This window comes from Aotus nancymaae, unplaced genomic scaffold, assembly GCF_030222135.1.
Source record: "Aotus nancymaae isolate 86718 unplaced genomic scaffold, 86718_ANA_hifiasm-v0.15.2.pri h1tg000002l, whole genome shotgun sequence".
Taxonomy (NCBI): domain Eukaryota; kingdom Metazoa; phylum Chordata; class Mammalia; order Primates; family Aotidae; genus Aotus; species Aotus nancymaae.
Genome location: NW_026988413.1, coordinates 60,659,781 through 60,679,728, shown reverse-complemented (window position 1 = coordinate 60,679,728; position 19,948 = coordinate 60,659,781). Strand labels below are relative to the sequence as shown.

Sequence of the window (19,948 nt, the reverse complement as noted above, 5' to 3'; positions counted from 1 at the left end):
ATGAGTAGCTATAACCAGTGCATTAAGCACTCAGTTTTACAGAAGTGTACACTTCTATGGTGTATGGGCATGTAGAATCAGAGCCCAGGCTCATTTTGAGCTGTTAGTGCTGGCTATTGAATGTTAAGTTCAAGTACTTGAAGAAGACACTTTTACTATAAACATTCTGGATCAGAATCACTTGTAGGCTGAATCAGTATGGTGTGTCTTCACTTACAGGACTTGACACTGTGTTCACCCTGGCCTCCCTGGATGGAATGCTTTATACATGCTTTTAATACTCATTGCTTCTCTTGCTTCCCACAAATTAGTATGTAATAGATTATTGTCCATAGTGATGTTTAGTAGGTCTTCTCACTATTTATTTCTTCTGCCATGTTTGTTTCATGTTTCCTTAACCAGTTCTGTAATATATGTGTGGGGTCAGATGTGATCGTGGTATTTCATACTAGCCAGGGGTCCTTGGGTACAGCAGTAAACATCTCTGAGTCTCCATTCCTCATCAGTGAAATGCATTCAAATTCACTCTCTTCACTAGCACCATGTGTTGTGACATTCAAATGAGGCAATGTATATGTGAATACTTTGAAGACTGTAGAGCATAATATTTACATGTGACATCAGGCTATTCATCTTCTGCACTAAGCTATCATGTTGGATTTTTATACCATTAATCTTGCCTTTAGGTTGGTGAATGGGCTGTTTGAGGACTGCTTTATTCTAAGCTCATCTTGTATCTGAAATGAAGTTTGGACATCATCTAGTTCAGACACCAGTAATTGCATGCTGTGATTTTGCTCCATAAACTGCCTCCAGGTTTACTTGTTGACCAACCAAATAAAATTTTGACTGTACTATTATTATATCTCAGATTATTATTATAGTACTTCATTAGTTAAAGTTTTGGTAGATGTAAAGTAAGTTATAAATGTTATTTAGGATATTATATCATCAATAAAATAATTCAAGGTATATTTTTATTATATATATATGTTATGTTTTGTATTAGTGAGTATATAGATGTGTGTCTGTATATATATTGATCAAATAATTTAATAAGCATTTCCCATCGTAGTTCAAGCCATGCGTTAGTGTCTGAAGAAACAAAGCCAATAGAACAAGATTGTTTCTTAGATCATTTATAGGCTCATTTTAACAACAATGAACACATTAAGTATTTATATCTACTACCTTAAAAGCTTTATATTTTTCCTAAATTACTTTGTCTTTACAAAGGATTTGATTGCAATTAAGATTTGTTTTTTATAGTGGAGTCATTTAGGAAAGAATGGTAATAGCTCAACAAATGTTTTCCTGCCAAGTATGAATAATAGAACAAGTGTCATTTGTTTTCCTAAGGAATGATGGGGCTTGAGAACCAAACCCAATGTCAGCCATTGTCCTGGGGCTCCCCAGGGAGATGTGGATCACGAGGGTGAAGCTCTGCAGCCAGGCAGAGGTGTGAAGACTCGGAAGAGGCACTTCACAGCCGTGGCCTGAATTGCAGACACAACAATTCTTTGGCAGAGAAACCAGGGCATGAGTAGAAATAAACTTGCTGATGACCCATTTTCCTTGGGTAAATGTTAGATGAGATGAAAAATTAATAAGTTAATACAAAGTTTCTTTTGCACAGGTATAAAAATTGTTCCTCAGACAAAATATAAAAGATTAAAAGTGATTGACTAAGAAATGTTCAATTAAGAACTACTTGGAAATGTTATGTAAGAAATACTGAGGTAGTCTATAAAAGTCTGCTTGACTTGGCCTGGCGCAGTGGCTCACACCCATAATCCCAGCACTTTGGGAGACCATGGTGGGTGGATCACAAGGTCAAGAGATCGAGACTATCCTGGCCAAAATGGTGAAACCTCGTCTCTACGAAAAATACAAAAATTAGCTGGACGTGGTGGCATGCACCTGTAGTCCTAGTTACTCGGGAGGCTGAGGCAAGGAGAATCTTGAGCCCGGGAGGCGGAGGTTGCAGTGAGCTGAGATCAATCCATTGCACTCCAGCCTGGCAACAGAGCAAGACTCCATCTCAAAAAAAAAAAAAAAAAAAAAAAATCTGTTTGACTTGAAAACATAGAAATAATATATAGATATGGGACTAATTCAAATAATAATACTTCTCTAATTTTTAAGGTTAAATTATTACAGTTAAGAAATTTAGCAAACTAAATTCTTCACTTTTAACAAACTGTTAATGCTTCTTTGAATGGCTTATAAACATTTTAGAGCTTTCTTCTTTTGTCATTTGACAAAAATAACTTGGGAAATATTTTGTTATTCTGAATTCTGAATTTAACACAATGTTTTGGTAATCTCATGGGAGATGTATAATGTTCACTCTAAATAGACTTTTTGAATACTAAGTACTTTTTAACAGATTTCTGCATTGTTTTCCCCATTTATAACCAAGTATTGATGATTTTCTGATCAGATCATGATGTTTTCTGAACAGAAAATCATCAATTCTTGATACATCTTTCAAAAATAAACTGAGTAGTTACCAAGAGACTAACAAATGATTTCCATGTTCTTTGAGAACCAAATCAGAGAAAATGGTTTAAATAGTTACAAGCACTAGGCCGGGCACAGTGGCTCATGCCCGGCTAATATAAAAAATTAGCCAGGCTGGTAGCGCACACGTGTAATCCCAGCTACTTGGGAGGCCGAGGCAGGAGAATTGCTTGAACCCTGGAGGCGAAGGTTGCAGTGAGCTGAGGTTGTGCCTTTGCACTCCAGCCTGGGGGACAGAGCAAGACTCTGTCTCAAAAAAAGAAAAAAAAAAAGTTACAGGCACTGATGGTTTTGAACACAGTTGCAAACATGTAAGTGAAGCCCTAAAGCCCTGAATGGGTTTCTGGAAGACTGATCAAGTGTCTAGATACAAATACCTGTGAGATGTGGCCTGTTTTGTTTTTGTGTTTTTAATGCACAGATAATGTTGTATATATTTATTGTGTGTGTACATGATGTTTTGAAGTATATAATACAGGCCTGATGTCTTGATCAAAGTTTACTTTTAAAAACTACCTGTCATGTGTTTGGTGACATCTATGTGGATGGCAGCTCAATAGAACCGTTTAAGATAGAGGTAAAGAGGTAATGATTAACTATGAAAGAGGATTTTTTTGGGATCTGCAAATTCAGATAATGGTGTCTGTGTGTGTATGTGTGTGGGTGTGAGTGTGTGATTTAGTTTTCATTTTGGCTTGAGGTAAGGAGTTTAACATCTTGAGGTAATCTCAATTGCTGTGAAAAATTATTTTACTTGTCAGCAAATTTAGACATGTCCTGTGCAAGCCTGTTGTGAGAAATGTAATAAGATGCTGAAGTTTCTCCAGTGAAGACTACTACTCAGGAAAAATTCCCCAAGATATTTTCCACTTCTAGCTCTTCTGCTCCTTATGCCAGAAAGAATGGGAAGAGGCAAGGTATCCACATACCTATATGGAGAAAAGGCTTTGAGGTTTTAGATTCTTGGTTGTACATATTAGGTGCTTATTTAAAAATGCCAGCAACATTTTAAATAATATTGCTTCTTTATCTCTTGAGCCATCAGGTGTTTATTTGGCTATAAATTTGTTGTTAGCAATAATAACAATTGGTGGTGTCTATTGAGTGCTAGATACCAAGCAGTATGGTAGTGTTTTGCTTGTGTTATCTAATTCTGGTCTCAATTCTGTAAAACAGGGAAAGACATTATTTTCTCTTTTTTAATAAATGAAGACACTGAAGTGTTGAGCAGTTAAATCACTGGTTCTGGACTATACTGACAATAATATAGTGGGGCAGGGTTGTAACTCATGTCTATCTGATTTCAAACTTTCAACCACTACATCACATTCCCCTTTCTTTTTTTTTTTTTTTTTTTTTTTTTTTAGAGAAAGAGAGAGAGAGAATAGGAAGGAGAAAAAAGGAAGAGAAAGAGAGAGAGAGAATGGGGAGGAGGGAGAAGGAAAAGAAAGAGGGAGAGAGAATGGGAGTATTGCTTTCTTGCCCAGGCTAGAATGCAATTTAGTAATGGGTATTGAAAACCTCTTTTATACTGATAATTATACTTAATGATGTAATCAGGAAGGAGTAAGGGAAGAAGATAACAAACAAACAGCCAACCAATATTTAATTTAAACCTATGAAATGCTATGCGATTACTGAGGAGTGATTTACTTCCAATTATATAGTCACCTTTGGAATAGGTGTGAGGTGGTAATGTATGTTTTGTGTATTTGAAGTGGAGAGTACTATAAATATTTATTAAGTTTACTTGTTCCGGGTCTGAGTTCAAGTTCTGAATATCCTTGTTAATTTTCTATCTCGTTGATCTATAGAATCGTTAGCTCTTCTTGTTGCATTGATCCTTTTGCCATTATGTAATGTCCTTCCTCGCCTCTTTTGATCTTTGTTGCTTTAAAGTCTACTTTATCAGAGGTGAGAATTGCATCTGCTGCTTTTTGTTTATTAGTTTATTTTTACTCTCTGTTCAATTGGTAAATCTTCCTCCTTCTCTCTGAGTCTTTGTGTATTGTTGCATGTAAGATGGGCCCGGATGCAGCATACCGATGGGTTTTGGCTTTTTATCCAATTAAAATATATGTAGGTTTAATACCAGCATTTGATGCTAGCTGGCTGTTTTGCCCATTAGTTGATGTGAATTTTTTATTGTGTTAAAGTTCTTTGCTTTTTGATATATTTTTGGAAAGGCTGATATTGGTTGTTCCTTTATATGTATAGTGCTTCTTTCAGAAGCTCTTGTAAAGCAGGCCTGGTGGTGGTGAACTCTCTAAGTACTTGTTTGTTCGCAAAAGATTTAATTTTTCCTTCGCACATAAAGCTTAGTTTGGCTGGATAGGAAATTCTGGGTTGAAAGTTCTTTTCTTTAAGGATGTTAAATATTGGTCCCCACTCTTTTCTGGCTTGTAGGGTTTCTGCTGAGAGATCTGCTGTAAGTCTGATAGGTTTCCCTTTATGGGTAACCTGAACTTTCTCTCTAGCTGCCCTTAGTATTTTCTCCTTCATTTCAACCCTAATAAATCTGGCAATTATGTGCCTTGGGGTTGGTCTTCTTGAAGAATATCTTTGTGGTGTTCTCTGTATTACCTGGAGTTGAATATTACCCTGCCTTGCCAGGTTGGGAAAATTTTCCTGAATGATATCCTGAAGAGTATTTTCCAACTTGGATTCATTCTCTTCATCACATTCAGGTACACCTATCAAACGTAAATTAGGTCTTTTCACATAGTCCCATATTTCCTGGAGACTTTGCTCATTCCTTTTCATCCTTTTTTCTGCATTTTTGTCTTCTCGTTTCATTTCACTGAGCTGGTCCTCGACTTCTGATATCCTTCCTTCCGCTTGATCAATTCGACTGTTTAAACTTGTGCATGCTTCGCGAAGTTCTCGTGTTGTGTTTTTCAGCTCCATCAATTCACTTATATTCTTCTCTAAATTGTCCATTCTCATTAACATTTCGTTAAACCTTTTTTCAAGGTTCTTAGTTTCTTTGCATTGGGTTAGAATAAGTTCTTTTAATTCACAGAAGTTTCTTATCACCCACGTTTGGAAACCTGCTTCTGTTATTGGAATACCGGTGTAATCTATTAAGCCTTGTTCCGTTACTGATGAGGAATTGCAATCCCCTGTAGAGGGAGAGGCATTCTGATTTTGAGTATTCTCTACCTTTTTACGCTGGTTTCTTCCCTTCATTATATATTTGTCCGTCTATCGTCTTTATAATTACCGACTTTCTAACTGGGTCTCTGACGTCCAGCTTGTTGATTCCCTGCGCCGAAATCTGAGCAATCCACTGAGCCGGCCAAAACAGCGGTCTTAAGATTGATGGTGCTTTTCTGCCCGGGAATCTCCGGACTCTGCACCAAGAACTGGCGTGCTAAGGCACCAGCAAAACCGCCACGCCGGCCACAAGAGTCGCCCTGGCGACCCGTGGAGCTCCTCCACTGGGAATCTCGTGGTCCGTGAGCAGCTAATATTCGTCTGAAAGTGTGGCGTCCTCTCGTTCTTTGCGCTTTCACTGGGAGGTACGTGCCCGAGCTGCTAATCATCAGCCATCTTGGATCTCTCTCCTACATTCCCCTTTCATGCAGAGCTGCTTGGCATTTATGATAAATATGGCCTTACATGGAGGGCCATTAAAAGATGTTGTTAACAAGTTTATAGTTTCGCTTTCTCTAGACTGGTGGTTGTTAACTGGAAGACATTTAGACTGCCATCTCTCTAGTTAAAGGAATGGCTTTTAAAACTCTTGCTTCTCTCAAAGAATAAAGTATTAATGGAATAAACATTTTGTTTTCCAGAATAATACATGTGAAAAAAAACTTCAAAGTACAATAGGCAAATGAATATCAAAGAAGCTTATTTTAGAATGTAATCCTGTAAGAGAGAGGGCAGTCTTGAAAGATTAAAAAAGATTCTTTTTATGATTATGAATTTGAAACAGCTGGAATGAATGCAGTCATGAGGATCATTTCTGAAAGTGAGGGATATAGAAAGTTAAAAGACTCATCGCTTGGTACTGAGATCACCTGCTTCGTAACAGACAGAAATAGAAGAGTACAAGTGTTAAGAATTCATTCTGCCTTCCCCGTGCTTTTGTCGCTTTATTTTTAGAGCTCTGCTAGCAGCAGTTGGGAGCAGGGTTTGCCCTTCTGCGCCTGCTCAGTCAGACTCGGCTTCTCTCTTGCAGTCTCTGCCTCTCTTGACAGGTGTGAGGGACTTCCTAAGTGTCGCAAGCCAGCCACCTGGCATCAGCCACCCCTGATGTAGCGTGCACCTTCAGACCACTGAGCTCATGAAAGAGGTAATTTTTCTACTGCCTGTTAACACGCGTTGGTTTTTTTCTTAAGGCTAAGCCAATCTGAATGAAAGGTGTTGGATAGATAGCAGTACAAGTGATAAACAATGTTTAATAAAAAATGGATTAGGTAAACTGCTATGATGGATTGATTCATAAGGAAAGGATGAAAAGGTTTATTTTAGGGCCTCCCTTACACAACCTGAGCAGATATCATAAAAGTCCCAAATCACACAAACATACCTTTTCTTATAATAAAACAGAGCACTTTTTTTCTACTAAAATTGTGCATGTGTCTTTATGTTTCTGAAGAAATGAGAGGAACTATTATTTAGAGATTTATCTAAAGCGTCCTACTCAGAAGAAAAGTAAGTGTAGCAATTTAAGAGGTAAAGAGTCATAGTTTCAAATACATGAGCCAAATAATGACATTTTGCTCAATGATGGGCCACATATATGGCAGTGGTCCCATGAGATTATAATACTGTATTTTTACTGTAGCCTTCTATTTTGACGTATGTTTAGATGGATAGACATTGTGTTACAGTTGCCTATAGTATTGAGTACAGAAGCATGTTGCTTGTAGCCTAGGAGCGATAGGCTATACCATACAACTTAGATGTGTAGTTTTCGCTTTTGCCAGTAGTAGGCTATACTATCTAGGTTTGTATAAGTATACTCTATGATGTTTGCACAATGACAGAATCGCCTAACAATGCATATCTCAGAATGTAGCCCTATCATTAATTAATGCATGACCATACTTCAATACTTAAAACCCAGAAAACGATAGTGCACAGAAGAAACCTTAGGCAATGACTTTCTCAGGAACTCTTAGCAATCACATTGCTCATTGGAATTACAAGAGGTACAGAGGCTTTATACCACAGATACACATTTGAATCACCTGGAGAATTTTAAAAAGTTACCAGTGCCTCAGCCCTACCCTAGAGATTAGGGTAATTGACCAGGCATTGGTATTTTTAAGAATCTACCCAGATGATTTTAGTATATAGCTAAGGTTGAGAACCACTGAATAAGAGAACCAATCAGTAACTAGTTTTTGCTTTTGCCAGTACTTGCATCATCTTGGGTACCACACCTCACTTCTTAATATTTCAGTTTCCTGTATTAAGAGGTTACCAGAAGAAATAGACCTTTAAAAAACTGGGGACCTCTGTAAGATGTATTCAGAATTATTTACATCCACTTATATTTGGCTTGCATGACTTGTAGAAAACAACACTTTAAAATGTACTAACATTAATTGGAAAAAAATGTCACAGGGCTTTCATTATCTGATAGTCTACAAGTAATAGTCACTCAAATGTTTGTTGAATACCTACTATGTAGAAGGCGCTGATGGAGAGACTACGGATTTTGGCCTTTCATTTGTTTCAAGTAATTACAAGCTGAGGAACTAATAGATATAGCCAAAGAAATAATTAGTATTTCAAAGCTGTGTGTATCTCACAGCTATGTACAGTAGTTCAATAATGAATGCAGAAAGAGGGTAACAACTCTGGGCTCATGAGATCACAGAGCCTTCACAGAGTCTATGATGTTTATGAAATTAACCATGTTGTCGGTTTGCCACCCTCCCCATCACGTCTTTTCTCTTAAAGCTTTAGTATCTTGGAAGCTTTGTTGGTAGTTGCAAGTGCCTTATATGGTCTTCTCTGTGTACATAAAATTTCTCTGGCCCATCTGTAATTAGTTGATTACCCTATGTTTACAACTGCCTGGTACTTGAATGTGGTGGTTATCCGCAACAGTAGCTTTTCATTTGACTTACAGAATGGAATAGGATTTAGGTTCTAGTACAACAGGGTGCATTTTCCAGTCTGAAGTTAGAAGGAAAAAAATACTAAGCAGAAGTAGAAAGTATACAACTTGATTGAAAAAAGAGAGAAAGTTATCTCAACAGTATCAAATTACGTACCCTGAATCTGTTCTGTGCTGTATGTGCTAAATGCATCTTTATTATTACTATGTTTACAACTTCCCTCAGATATTAATTACATTTATTTAGTAAAAAGAGAGGTTTAAAGAATTTCCAGTATCATGCATTATTAAGTCAGGTTTTATGTACAGTCCCAGCAGCCATTCTAATCTCAAAAGCAGTGTTCTTTTCACTCTGCTGTGCTGCCTTGTGTAAAGGAATATGGGAAGAGACAAAGTATAAGGAGAAGCCAGGTGTGGTGGCTAACACCTGTAAGCCCAGTAATTTGTGAGCCCAATGTGGCAGTCCACTTGAGGTCAGGAGCTCGTGACCAGCCTGGTCAACATGGTGAAACCCTACCTCTACTAAAACCACAAAAATTAGCCAGGCATGGTGGCCAGTGCTTGTAATCCCAGCTACTCAGGAGGCTGAGGCACAAGAATCACTTGAACCTGGGAGGCAGAGATTGCAGTGAGCTGAGATTGCGCCACTGCTCTCCAGCCTGGGCAACAAAATGAGACTCTGTCTCAAAAAAAAAAAAAAAAAAATACAAGCTGGGTTGTGGAGTCCTTTTAATGCCAAGAATATATTTTATTCTGATGGAATTGGGGAGCCATTGAATATTATTGAAGGAGGAATATCTTCTAGGTATTTCAGAAGGCTAATCTGTCAGGGATATGTGGGCTATGTCAGTCAGTTCAATAAAATTGATTATTCGTTAAAAAATGATTTCTTGAACATGTGCTGTGTTCTACAGTGTCTAGTCCCGAGAATAGAGTTGTATTAATTAACACTTACCTAGAGGATTCTTTTAGTTAATACACTATAATATATATAGTGCAGATGCTGTGTCTTATTTGTGTTTTTCCCACATAAATTGTCTTATTCATAGTATTTTTTGTAATTTTCCAACCATGTCAATGCTGGTGTTACTAATAAATTGTAGTTGGAAATCTTCATGAATTTATAATAGCATTTTTGTTAATGTAAAATTTTCCCTTCAAATTCTTTTTAAAGATCAAATAGGTGTTTTCAAAGATCAGTAGCATGTTTTAAAGATCATAAATCAATATCATTGTTAAAAGGAATCTTCATTCAAAAATTATAGCAAGCATTGCTCCTAAGTCATTTTTGTGACTAATGTACAGATCATGAAGAAAAATCAATTAATAAATAATAAACAGTAGTAATCTTTCAATATTTGAGAGAGAGAGGATTACATTTTATAGAAGTAAAGAAATATTATGAGTCATTTAGTGTACTCATATCTTACTTTGATTATTTAGTGATATAAAAAACTCTAACCCAAGGAAAGGTACTCAAAAACGGTTGTCAAATTCATTTTCTATTTCCTCTTTGAATTTCAAATGCATTTTCATAGTCTAGCAAAGTGAGCTCACACACCTTACATGTGTGCTCTCTGGTAAGCCGATGTCACAGAATTCAGTTGAGCAGAGTTGAAACTGTAAGGCAGTTGTTAATTTCAGCTGTGCTGAAGCTCTTTGTCTATGTCAATCACATTCTTTGGTGGGACAGAAAACTTCTGTTATTAATGGATCTGCCAGTAAGGCCTCTTTATCATATTTGTAGAGGGGTAGTAAATAGGGTAATTAGTTGTTATGATGGTGTTTATATATGTGGACCTATCATTTGAAATTACTAAAGCATACATTGATTCATTATAATTATTAATTATTTATTATTTGGGGAGGAATTATCTGGAGAAAGTTGAAAAGAAAATAGAAAGCCTAAAATTAACAAATTAATGAGACAAAAAAAGCTTCTAAGATTAAAACAGATAAAGACTTGCTCCGCCAAAAGCAGTACAATGAACATCAAAGCTATGCTTTCTGAGCTAGGGCTTCTCTAAAATACATTCTTTTCTTTTTATATATAGCACAGGCATCTAAACTATAAACCCAAAGGTAGAAAGAGTGAGGATGTGACTCTCTTTGATGATGGGTTGGAGAATGTATTCCACCAGACACCGTTCCGTCTATAATCCCCACACTTGAAAAGTAGCTCCAATTATACCGTCATGATAATTTACATTTTGTAATGCGTAAGTACATACTGTGTCATTCCTTGGAATCTCCTTCTAGCTTTCACAAATAGCATATCTATTCATCACTCAGCCACAGTATGATCTTCCAGACTTTGTCATTTATTTTCCTACTCAGTAGCCTGTTATAAGATCAATGTTCATTTTCCCAGGGATGTTGCAAAGTCTTTACCTAGGAATCAAGTAATTTCTCCCAGATTCTTAAATATGACTCCATTTGCATGAATTTAGCTCATATGAATGTCTTACTTTAGATAGGTATCTAAATTTTAAAACCTTAATTTTATGTCATTTTATTAATAAAAGACCACTCTAACGCTGTTAATACATTTGATGCATACATTTAAAAAGAAAATGTTAATCATCTATTATTTTTGTGTTACTACTGTTGTCTAATTAGGCATACATCTTCACTTGTAATTTGAGAGCATTTATTGCCTTTCACCACTTACCATGTTTTATGTCCAGAAATCCCAAAAACAATGACTTCTAAATGACCAATTAGATAATTTAAAAAATGATAAAGAAAATATCACTATTACATGCTAACTCATTTTATCTCAACAAAAGTTATAATAACAAAAAAATTGTATTTAACCATATTTGAAACATTCTAGCTCAATGAGAATAACACTCAAAATTGGCTAAGTCAGGAAAGTGTCTTACATGCTTTAGATTCTTCTATTCAAACTCTCCTCACTGCCCCAAGTAAATATAAATTTAGTACTTGAATGACAGCAACAAATGCTGAAACCTAACCCTAAATTCTCAGTACTCTGATAGGCCGTATTTGGCAAATCACACTCTCTCTGGACTCACTGATCCAGCAAATATCTTTTTTGTTGACGACAGAATGACACTGCATGAGACATAGGGTGCAGTTTAATGATTTTCTTTTCTGCAGTTGTAAAATTAGTAGTATTGACTGAGGTCTGAAATAATGAGTTAGTTTTAAAAAGTTACCAAATGGTGCCAAGTGTAGAATTAGAGTTTTGATTTAAATAAAATTCTATAACGCATTACAAAAGCAAGTGTGCAGGAAATATAACTAATTATTTTCCCCCCACGATTGTGCTTCATTTCAACCTTGACCCCTTATTAACAATCATAGCAGAAAACCTAAGCTAGTTAACAATTAACCTAAACTCCTTTAAGGATTCTTCCATAACTCATTTGAACCAAAGGTGTCAGTTAAGCTCTGGGGCGGGCCTAAGCAGTTCTAGTCTTCTGAAAGGAAGACTTCATGTAGCGTTCTTTGAAATGAAGCTAATCTGTTCTGACCTTTGTCCCCACTACAGATCCTTTGCTATCCATCTTCCTGCTGTGCCCTCATGGCTGCACATGTCACTCTGTGTCCTCATCGCAACCATGAATTTTCTTCAGGTGACAGGCCGTTATCGGCTATTTCCATGTCTCTCTTATGGCCATAGTTTCCAGAACTTATTTAGAACTCCATCCAAGAATTCAGCTCTTTGGTCGGTGTTCCTTTGAACACAGGAACACAGGAACATCCAAGAACTCGGCTCTGTAGTCTGGTGTTGTCCTTTGGCTACTGAGTCGCTGTAGGGATTGGGGTGAGAGGCAATACAGAGGAAGAGGAAAGTGAATTCTTAGTTAACACCAATAGATTTTCTTCACTGACATTTATGAAAACTGTCAGTACTTACATTTTAAACATATTTTCTCATACGGCCTGAATATTTACTTTGTCATTTACCTCTGGTAAAAAAGTATAGTTGGATTTGCGTGATATTGGAAGCTCAGTCCTAAAAAGTTGGTCAATCTCAGAAAAATACTTTTTTGTTTCAAATGTGACTTCATAAAAACTTCCTCCTGCTGGGTATTGGAACAATTAGCCATTGTCAGCCTTGGAAGGAGATGGAGGAGGACACTGGGATTGCTTCCCCAAGCATTAATTCTGGTGTTCTGCCATGATATAGTATCCATATAGTTTGGAGTAGGCATGCTGAGTCCATGTTAATCAGTGAAATGTCTTCGACCTTGCCAGCGGTGGGAATGACACCCAAGTTGTTCTAGAAAGATGTCTAGCACTATTGTTCAATAAGTAGCAAAGAAAATATTTCTCTTTTGGATTTTGTGGGATGCAGATATCAAATTGGGGATTGCTACATGATTTTGCTACCCTAAGTGAAACCGTGATGACATGATACAAGGAAGAAGACAGATTGAAAACAATTGGAGAGAAAGAGAACCGGAGTCCTAATTAAACTACAATTGAACGTCCACCTTACTTTTAGAGATTTTACAGCTGGCCAAAAAGAGTTATGTTACTTGTATAAGCAATTTGAGATTTTTGTCTTTCTAACCAATCCAAAGATATACTTACTAACAATTCTGAAATATATTAACTCCAAAATCTTTCTGTAATCAGTCTGGTCCTCATTCGAGGTCCACTGGGTACCTTGACTTAAGTATCACCAAGTTGTATTTAAGAAGTTCAAAATTAGAGCCCTTTTCATCTGCATCCTCTTCTCCCAGTCTTCTCCCCTTACCTTCTTTTTCTTTGCTAATAATGTCACCCTTTAGATGTTCTAAGTTAGAATATTTAGAATTGGCTGAATATCCCCCCTTTTTGTGCCTTTCCTTTCCCCTTCCACCCAAATTTATTTGGCTACCAGGTTTTTCTTATCCTACTTTTAATTTTCCCACTGTTATTGGCTCAGATCAAGCCTTGGCCACATTTTAACCACATTATGGCCTTTCGTTATTATAAATAATTATTATCATTCTGCCTGCCAGCCCCAGTGGTCTGTTCTCCACACTGCAGTCTACAACTTTAAAAAGCTGTAACTTCGGATCTTATTTTATGACTTTATTTTAAAACTCAGTTGACTCATTGTTTAAAGGATAATATTCAAACTCTTTAACCTCAACCTATTTTTTAACTCTCCTTTATCTTCATTCTGGTCTTGCTCTTATTTTAAAAATGGTAATACTATCATTAATAAGCCCATAGATTTATTGTGAGGGTTAATAAAGATGATGTGTGAACATATCTGGAACATGATGTGTTCTGAATTAAATGGTAATTGCTACTATCTGCTGATAAATAACAGTTATTCGCTAAATGCTGCCTCTCTGACTTTGTATATGCTGTTCCTTTGCCTGTTGTCTCCCAGCCTCCTTGTGAATGTCATCTTCTCTTTCAGAATTCAGATGATTTCTTCCCTCTTATTTCTCCAACAATCACAGCTTTCTGTTATGTAATCTTTGCATGCTATCAAACACTTGGTTAGAAGCATCTATCACATTGTATTGCGATAGTTTTAAGGAAAAGATTGCCTTTCCCTACTCAGTGTCTACCTCCCTAAAATTACAAGTCTGCTCTCACACTTCCTGTCCCATTTCCCAATTTTATTTTTCTCTTATGCATGTATATATTTAACACTATGTGGTTTACCTATTTGTCACATTTTCTATCTTCCCCATTAAAATGTGTGTTTTACTAGGATGGAATTTTTTACCTTTGTATTCATTGCTGTATCTCCAGTCCCTAGAAGTCAGCGTTTTGAGGGAATGAAGGAATGTCTTATTTATCATTTTATTTCTAATGCCTAACAGAGTAGCTTGCCTATGGTAGGTGCTAATCAAATTTGGCTGAATAAGTGAATAAGTAAGTGATGCTACAAACCTGGAAATCTGGAAGAATTTAAATTAGTGACTTAAATGTAGAAGATTTCCTATTACAGTTTAGGTGCCTTTAGTATAGTGAAGGTAGGGGTCAATTGCAGTGATAGCTCCCAAGTGCCCCATTTTAAACTTGCTTGTATTTTTTCTGGGATGGAAGGTACAAAACTGAAAGAATGAAGGTATGTATGTGTGTGTGGGGGGGAATGGGGGGGAAGATGGAATCTCCTAGTTAGTATTTTTCTCTTACAAATAGGAAGTGATTAAAAACTGTGAATAAAAGATTCACCAGTCTCCCTATCTGCGTATTTATAAATGGGAAATGTAAACCCACAGGTGTTTATTATAGTTAAGAAGTTTTTTTCTAAATTATTTTACTATCTTGTGAAAATAGTTCAATTTCTACAAGCTATTTAAAACAGAGTTTTTTGTTTGTTTGTTTTTTGAGATGGAGTCTTGCTCTATTACTCAGGCTGGAGTGCAATGGCATCATCTCAGCTTACTGCAACCTCTGCCTCGTGGGTTAAAGTGATTCTCCTGTCTCAGCATCTCAAATAGCTGGGATTATAGGTGCCAGGCACTATGCCCAGCTAATTTTTGTATTTTTTATAGAGAAGGGGTTTCGCCATGTTGGCCAGGCTGTTTTTGAACTCTTGACCTCAGGTGATCCGCCCACCTCTGCTTCCCAATAAAACAGAGTTTTTGCTAAGTTACAATACAGAAATAGAACTGAGTGGAGACAAGAGTGCCTTTTAGTGCTGATTCTGATTTTTATGAGACTTTAAACTTTACTTCATTTCATACTAATCACAAAGCAGCCAGATATTGGTGAGTGTGTTGATCTAATTTGAATTGGTGATTCGAATGTAGAAGGTTCTTTGTTCCATTATAAAAATAACCTCAGCTTATAATTAAAAGAAAGAATGAAAAATAAAAGGAATATCAAAGGAAGGATGGAAGGAAGGAAAGAAAGGTAGAAGAAAGGAAAAAAGAAGGGAGAAGAGGGCCGAGTGTGGTGGCTCATGCCTGTAATCCTAGCACTTTGGGAGGCCAAGGCAGGAGAATCATTTGAGGTCAGGAGTTTGAGACCAGTCTAGGCAACATGTTCAGACTGCCATCTCTACAGAAAATTTAAAGAAGTAGCCAGCATGGTGGTGCTGCCTGTAGTCCCAGCTACTCAGGAGGCTGAGATGGGAAGGCCCCTTGAGCAAAGGGGTTTGAGGCTGCAGTAAGCTATGATCATGCCACTGCATTTCAGTCTGGACAACTGAGCAAGACCCTATCTGAAAAAAAAAAGAAAGAAAAAAGAAAGGAAGAAAAGAAACTAAAGTGGTAGTGAGACCTCACTCAGAAATGAATAAAGCATCTGTAAAGTGATACTTATTTTTGTGTCTAGCAACAGCATTTTAATTCTGTGGATATATTAGTGTGAGTTTACACATACACACATAGACACACATATATATTTACTCATCACATAATTAAGAATTTCAAACAAACTTATTCTTTCTGTGACTTGAGAATTCTGTTGCTACACATTTCTAAATGGAATCATGTTTGTCTTCACTGTGGCAAAGACAGTTAAATTATAGGTAGTAAATTTGCTGATTTGCTGCAATAAAAATCATGAAGAACTAGAGATCTTTCTCTTCCAGCTGTGTTCTTTCTTCCTTACCTTTTTAGTCTCTCCCCTAAATGTTAGCACTGGGGCTCTAAGGCTACTGAGCCCTTCCTTGTTTAATAGTTGTGGTTTAACCTTGGCATTACACAGTCCAAACATTTAAGGAATGACTTCATCTTTAGATGTTCAGGTGAAAGTAGTTGGACACAGCCTGCCTATGAAGCCTCATTCTTAGCCACTCTCTTCATCTGTCTAATCCTATCCCACTGGTATTTCTCACCAGGTTCTTAATACACCCATGACTGTTGGCTGTTGGTCATTCTGTTCCACCACCCAGTTTGCCCTTTTCCCCTTTTATCATCTAATAAAAGCCATTTAGTCTTTCTGAGTTTTATCTAATAAGCAATGTGAATGTTGACTCTGCTACTGTGTTAGCTCTGTTGTTTTTTTAGCCTCTCTGTGTCTCATCATTGTAACAGTGCCTGTCACAGAGCATGATAATGATAATTAAATGAGGTCGTATGTGCTTAGCACATTCTTTAATATGGCAATATATGCTCAATAGGTTTGGCTGTCAGAAGGGATCAGTTGCTACCTTCTATACTGATATTGCTCCTTGTACAGATACCTCATGAAAACCCTTATTGCTTTATATTGCAATCACTGATTTGCCTTTGGATCTCTTCACTCCTTTGTGTGCTCTGTCAGCATCGACTTCTGCATTTCAAAATGCTCAATTCTAGGCAAAAAGAATATTGTTAAGAATAATCACTTGCAATCTAAAAATACTTCCATAAATACAAATATATAAGTTAGATAAGTATATTCAAAGAAAGAAAACTGAGGACCAAAAAAAATGTCAAAAGAATAAAGAGCTAAGAGAAGATTAAAATATACTCAATATAGGTATATTGAAATAAAAATCTAATTTTAGATTCATAAAAGAATATTCATTTTTTGTTATTTTAATTACAAATGCAGTGATACAGGTAATACATATGAGGGCAGTGAGCTTGTTAGTTGGAAAGAGATCAAGAGGTGATGATAAACAAAAGCCAAAATCCTTTTGGGGAAAGTGAGTTATTGGTTAAAGTCTCCTCTATCTGGATTTTGGTTCCAAGACCACATGATTTTGGTTGGTACTCAGGGTGGAATGGAGGCTGGTGGGGAGGACCATGCAACTTTTATGAAAAACCTAGAAACAGGTGAAAGACATGAAGAACTCAATGCATGAGTTCAAAAAGAAAAGAATTTAAGTTCACAGTGTCGGAAATTGTCTGAAAAGATGTGACTGGACTTTAATCTCTAGCTTGGAATTCTGTTGGACTTGTTTTCAGTTAAGGACTATGAATGGAAAAGAACCTTAGTTTCTAACATCCACGAAGAGGTAGCAAACTTTAGTTTTCTACAGATACTTGTTTCTTCTATGCCTATTACATTGCTTCCAGACACTTTAATATTTTGAGTTGTAATTTAGGCCTTGGTTAAATTATAGTTGGATTTGCTTCATTGTTTGGATACAGGAAGTCGCAGGACTACTGCCTGGAAAGTCAAGCTTCAAGATAATGAGCTTCACATAAAAGGATGCAGACAGTGAACAGAGGTGAGGGGCAGCATTACAAATTGAGTGATAGCTATTGAGATGTAAAGAAATAGCTGGCTGGACGTGGTGACTCACACCTGTAATCCCAGTACTTTGGGAGGTTGAGGTGGGCGGATGACTAGGTCAGGAGATTGAGACCATTCTGGCCAACATGGTGAAATCCCGTCTCTACTGAAAACACAAAAATTAGCTGGGCATGGTGGTGCGCGCCTATAGACTCAGCTCAGAAGGCTGAGGCAGGAGAATGGCTTGAATGCAGGAGGCGAGACTGCCGGGAGCCAAGATCGTACCACTACACTCCAGCCTGGGTGACAAGAGTGAGATGTCTCAAAAAAAAAAAAAAAAAAAAAAGTAGCTAGTGCAAGGAGCCCTCAGGGCAGACATTGTGTAGCCACAAAGTAGTGAATCAACCTTGAGAAACTTCAGCTGATTTAAGACTATCCAAATACTCCCCTTCATTTTTAAAGTGCCCGATTATGGAACTATGATTATATCTGGAATTCCACATTGCTTGAAATTACACAAAACCTGGATTTGAACAGAGAAATCTTATTTATTTTTAAATTTTTTATTCCTTTTTTTTTTTTTTTTGAGACTGAGCCTTGCTCTGTCGTCTAGGCTGGAGTGCAGTGGCACTATCTCAGCTCACTGCAACCTCCGCCGCCCAGGTTCAAGTGATTCTCCTGCCTCAGCCTCCTGAGTAGCTGGGACTATAGGCACGCCACCATGCCCGGCTGATTTTTTTTTTTGTATTTTAGTAGAGATGGGGTTTCACCATGTTGGCCAAGATGGTCTGGATCTCCTGACCTGGTAATCCGCCCACCTCGGCCCCACCAAGTTCTGGGATTACAGGTGTGAGCCACTGCGCCTGGCCAAATTTTTTATTTCTTATAGAGATGGGGTCTTGCCATGTTGTCCAGGCTAGTCTCAAACTCCTGGGCTCAGGCAATCCTCCTGCCTCATCTTCCCAAAGTGCTGGGATTACAGGTGTGAACCACCGTGCCAGGCCTGGAAAGAGAAAGCTTAGAGAATAAAGGATCTCTATGAAAGTTGAAAAGGTAATTTCAGCTCAGAAAAAGTGGCTACTAAACCTTGAGGTTGGTTAAAGGACTTAAGGGCAAATTATTTTTATCTCGAGTTATGCATAGGAACATTTTAACTGGTAATTACTAAAAGTGATAAAACATATTAGAAAGTACAAACAATTCTGTAATCCTGAAAAGAGAAAATAATAAAGGACACTGTATTCTGTAATCTGCATAGGAATTTCATGTATATCGTCTCCCTTAAGCCTTTCAAACAAATGTTGGGAATGTGTCTTATGCCCATTTTATCTTTTTACACCAATGATTGAGACGCAAAGTAGTTAGACGAGTTACTGTGTTCTTTATGCTAGAAAATACTTCCATAGGCTGAGAAAATACATAGTTGCTATAATACTAAACGTTGACCATGATCTGAAGTATTGTATTATAAATGCAGATAGGCATGCATGTTATTCCAGCTTCCTTCAGACTATAAATTGGACCTAAATAGTCTGTTAATTGTACTCAGCTATTGTTCATATCCATGAACAGCATAATATTCAGTTCAGTTCCTCAGTCACTTTTAGAATACACACTTTATCAATGAATTTAAATGAAATAATTATAGTAATTGAAGTACCTTACATGCTTCCCTGCGACATGTGCTTAGAGGGTTTTTTAAAAATGTAACTACATTATATTGAATTACTACTAATATAATATGAAGTGGAAGAATTAAAGTCTGAAAAGCAGAATGCCACGGATAACCCCTGGCAAGTACGCGTTAGCTTCCATAGCAGCAAAGCACACAGTGTAAGGAAAGCCGTCCTGGAATCAGACTGTTTGACACTGACCTTGTCACTTACTTGGTGTGCAATACCAGGAAAATATCTTTTACTTCTCTCTAGCTCAGTTTACTCCATCATATCATATGTTCCATCAGAGTTGTGCTTTTTGTCTTTTTAACTTTATATTGTGTTTTTAGTGTTTAGGTTAGTGCTCTACATGTATCAGGAATTCGATATATTATTTTGAACAGATCTGCAAAGTGGAATGACTATATTATGTACCCACAGGATGCATCGGTAGTATACCACTTCCCAGAATTCTTAGCAAATATCGGAGATAGTAACAACTAACAAATATGAGAAATGCTAATTTTTGCTATTAGGTTTTGTTATTATGGCTGAAGGTGAAAGAAGTATAAAAAGACAACGAAGCTGGTGTTTT

At 37.0% G+C, this 19,948-nt stretch overlaps 1 protein-coding gene across 8 annotated transcripts in view; it reads left to right on the top strand.

The window, feature by feature from the left end:
* The window catches only part of CACNA2D1 (calcium voltage-gated channel auxiliary subunit alpha2delta 1), a 490,964-nt gene that overhangs the window by 27,333 nt on the left and 443,683 nt on the right, over nt 1-19,948 (top strand). The window contains exon 1 of one of the 8 annotated variants that reach the window (XM_012466176.3): nt 6,677-6,823. The exons of the other annotated variants lie outside the window; for them this stretch is intronic. The gene's annotated coding sequence lies outside the window, so the exon portion shown is untranslated. Of the gene's footprint in view, nt 1-6,676; nt 6,824-19,948 lie in introns of those variants that run through there. 8 annotated transcript variants of the gene reach the window in all.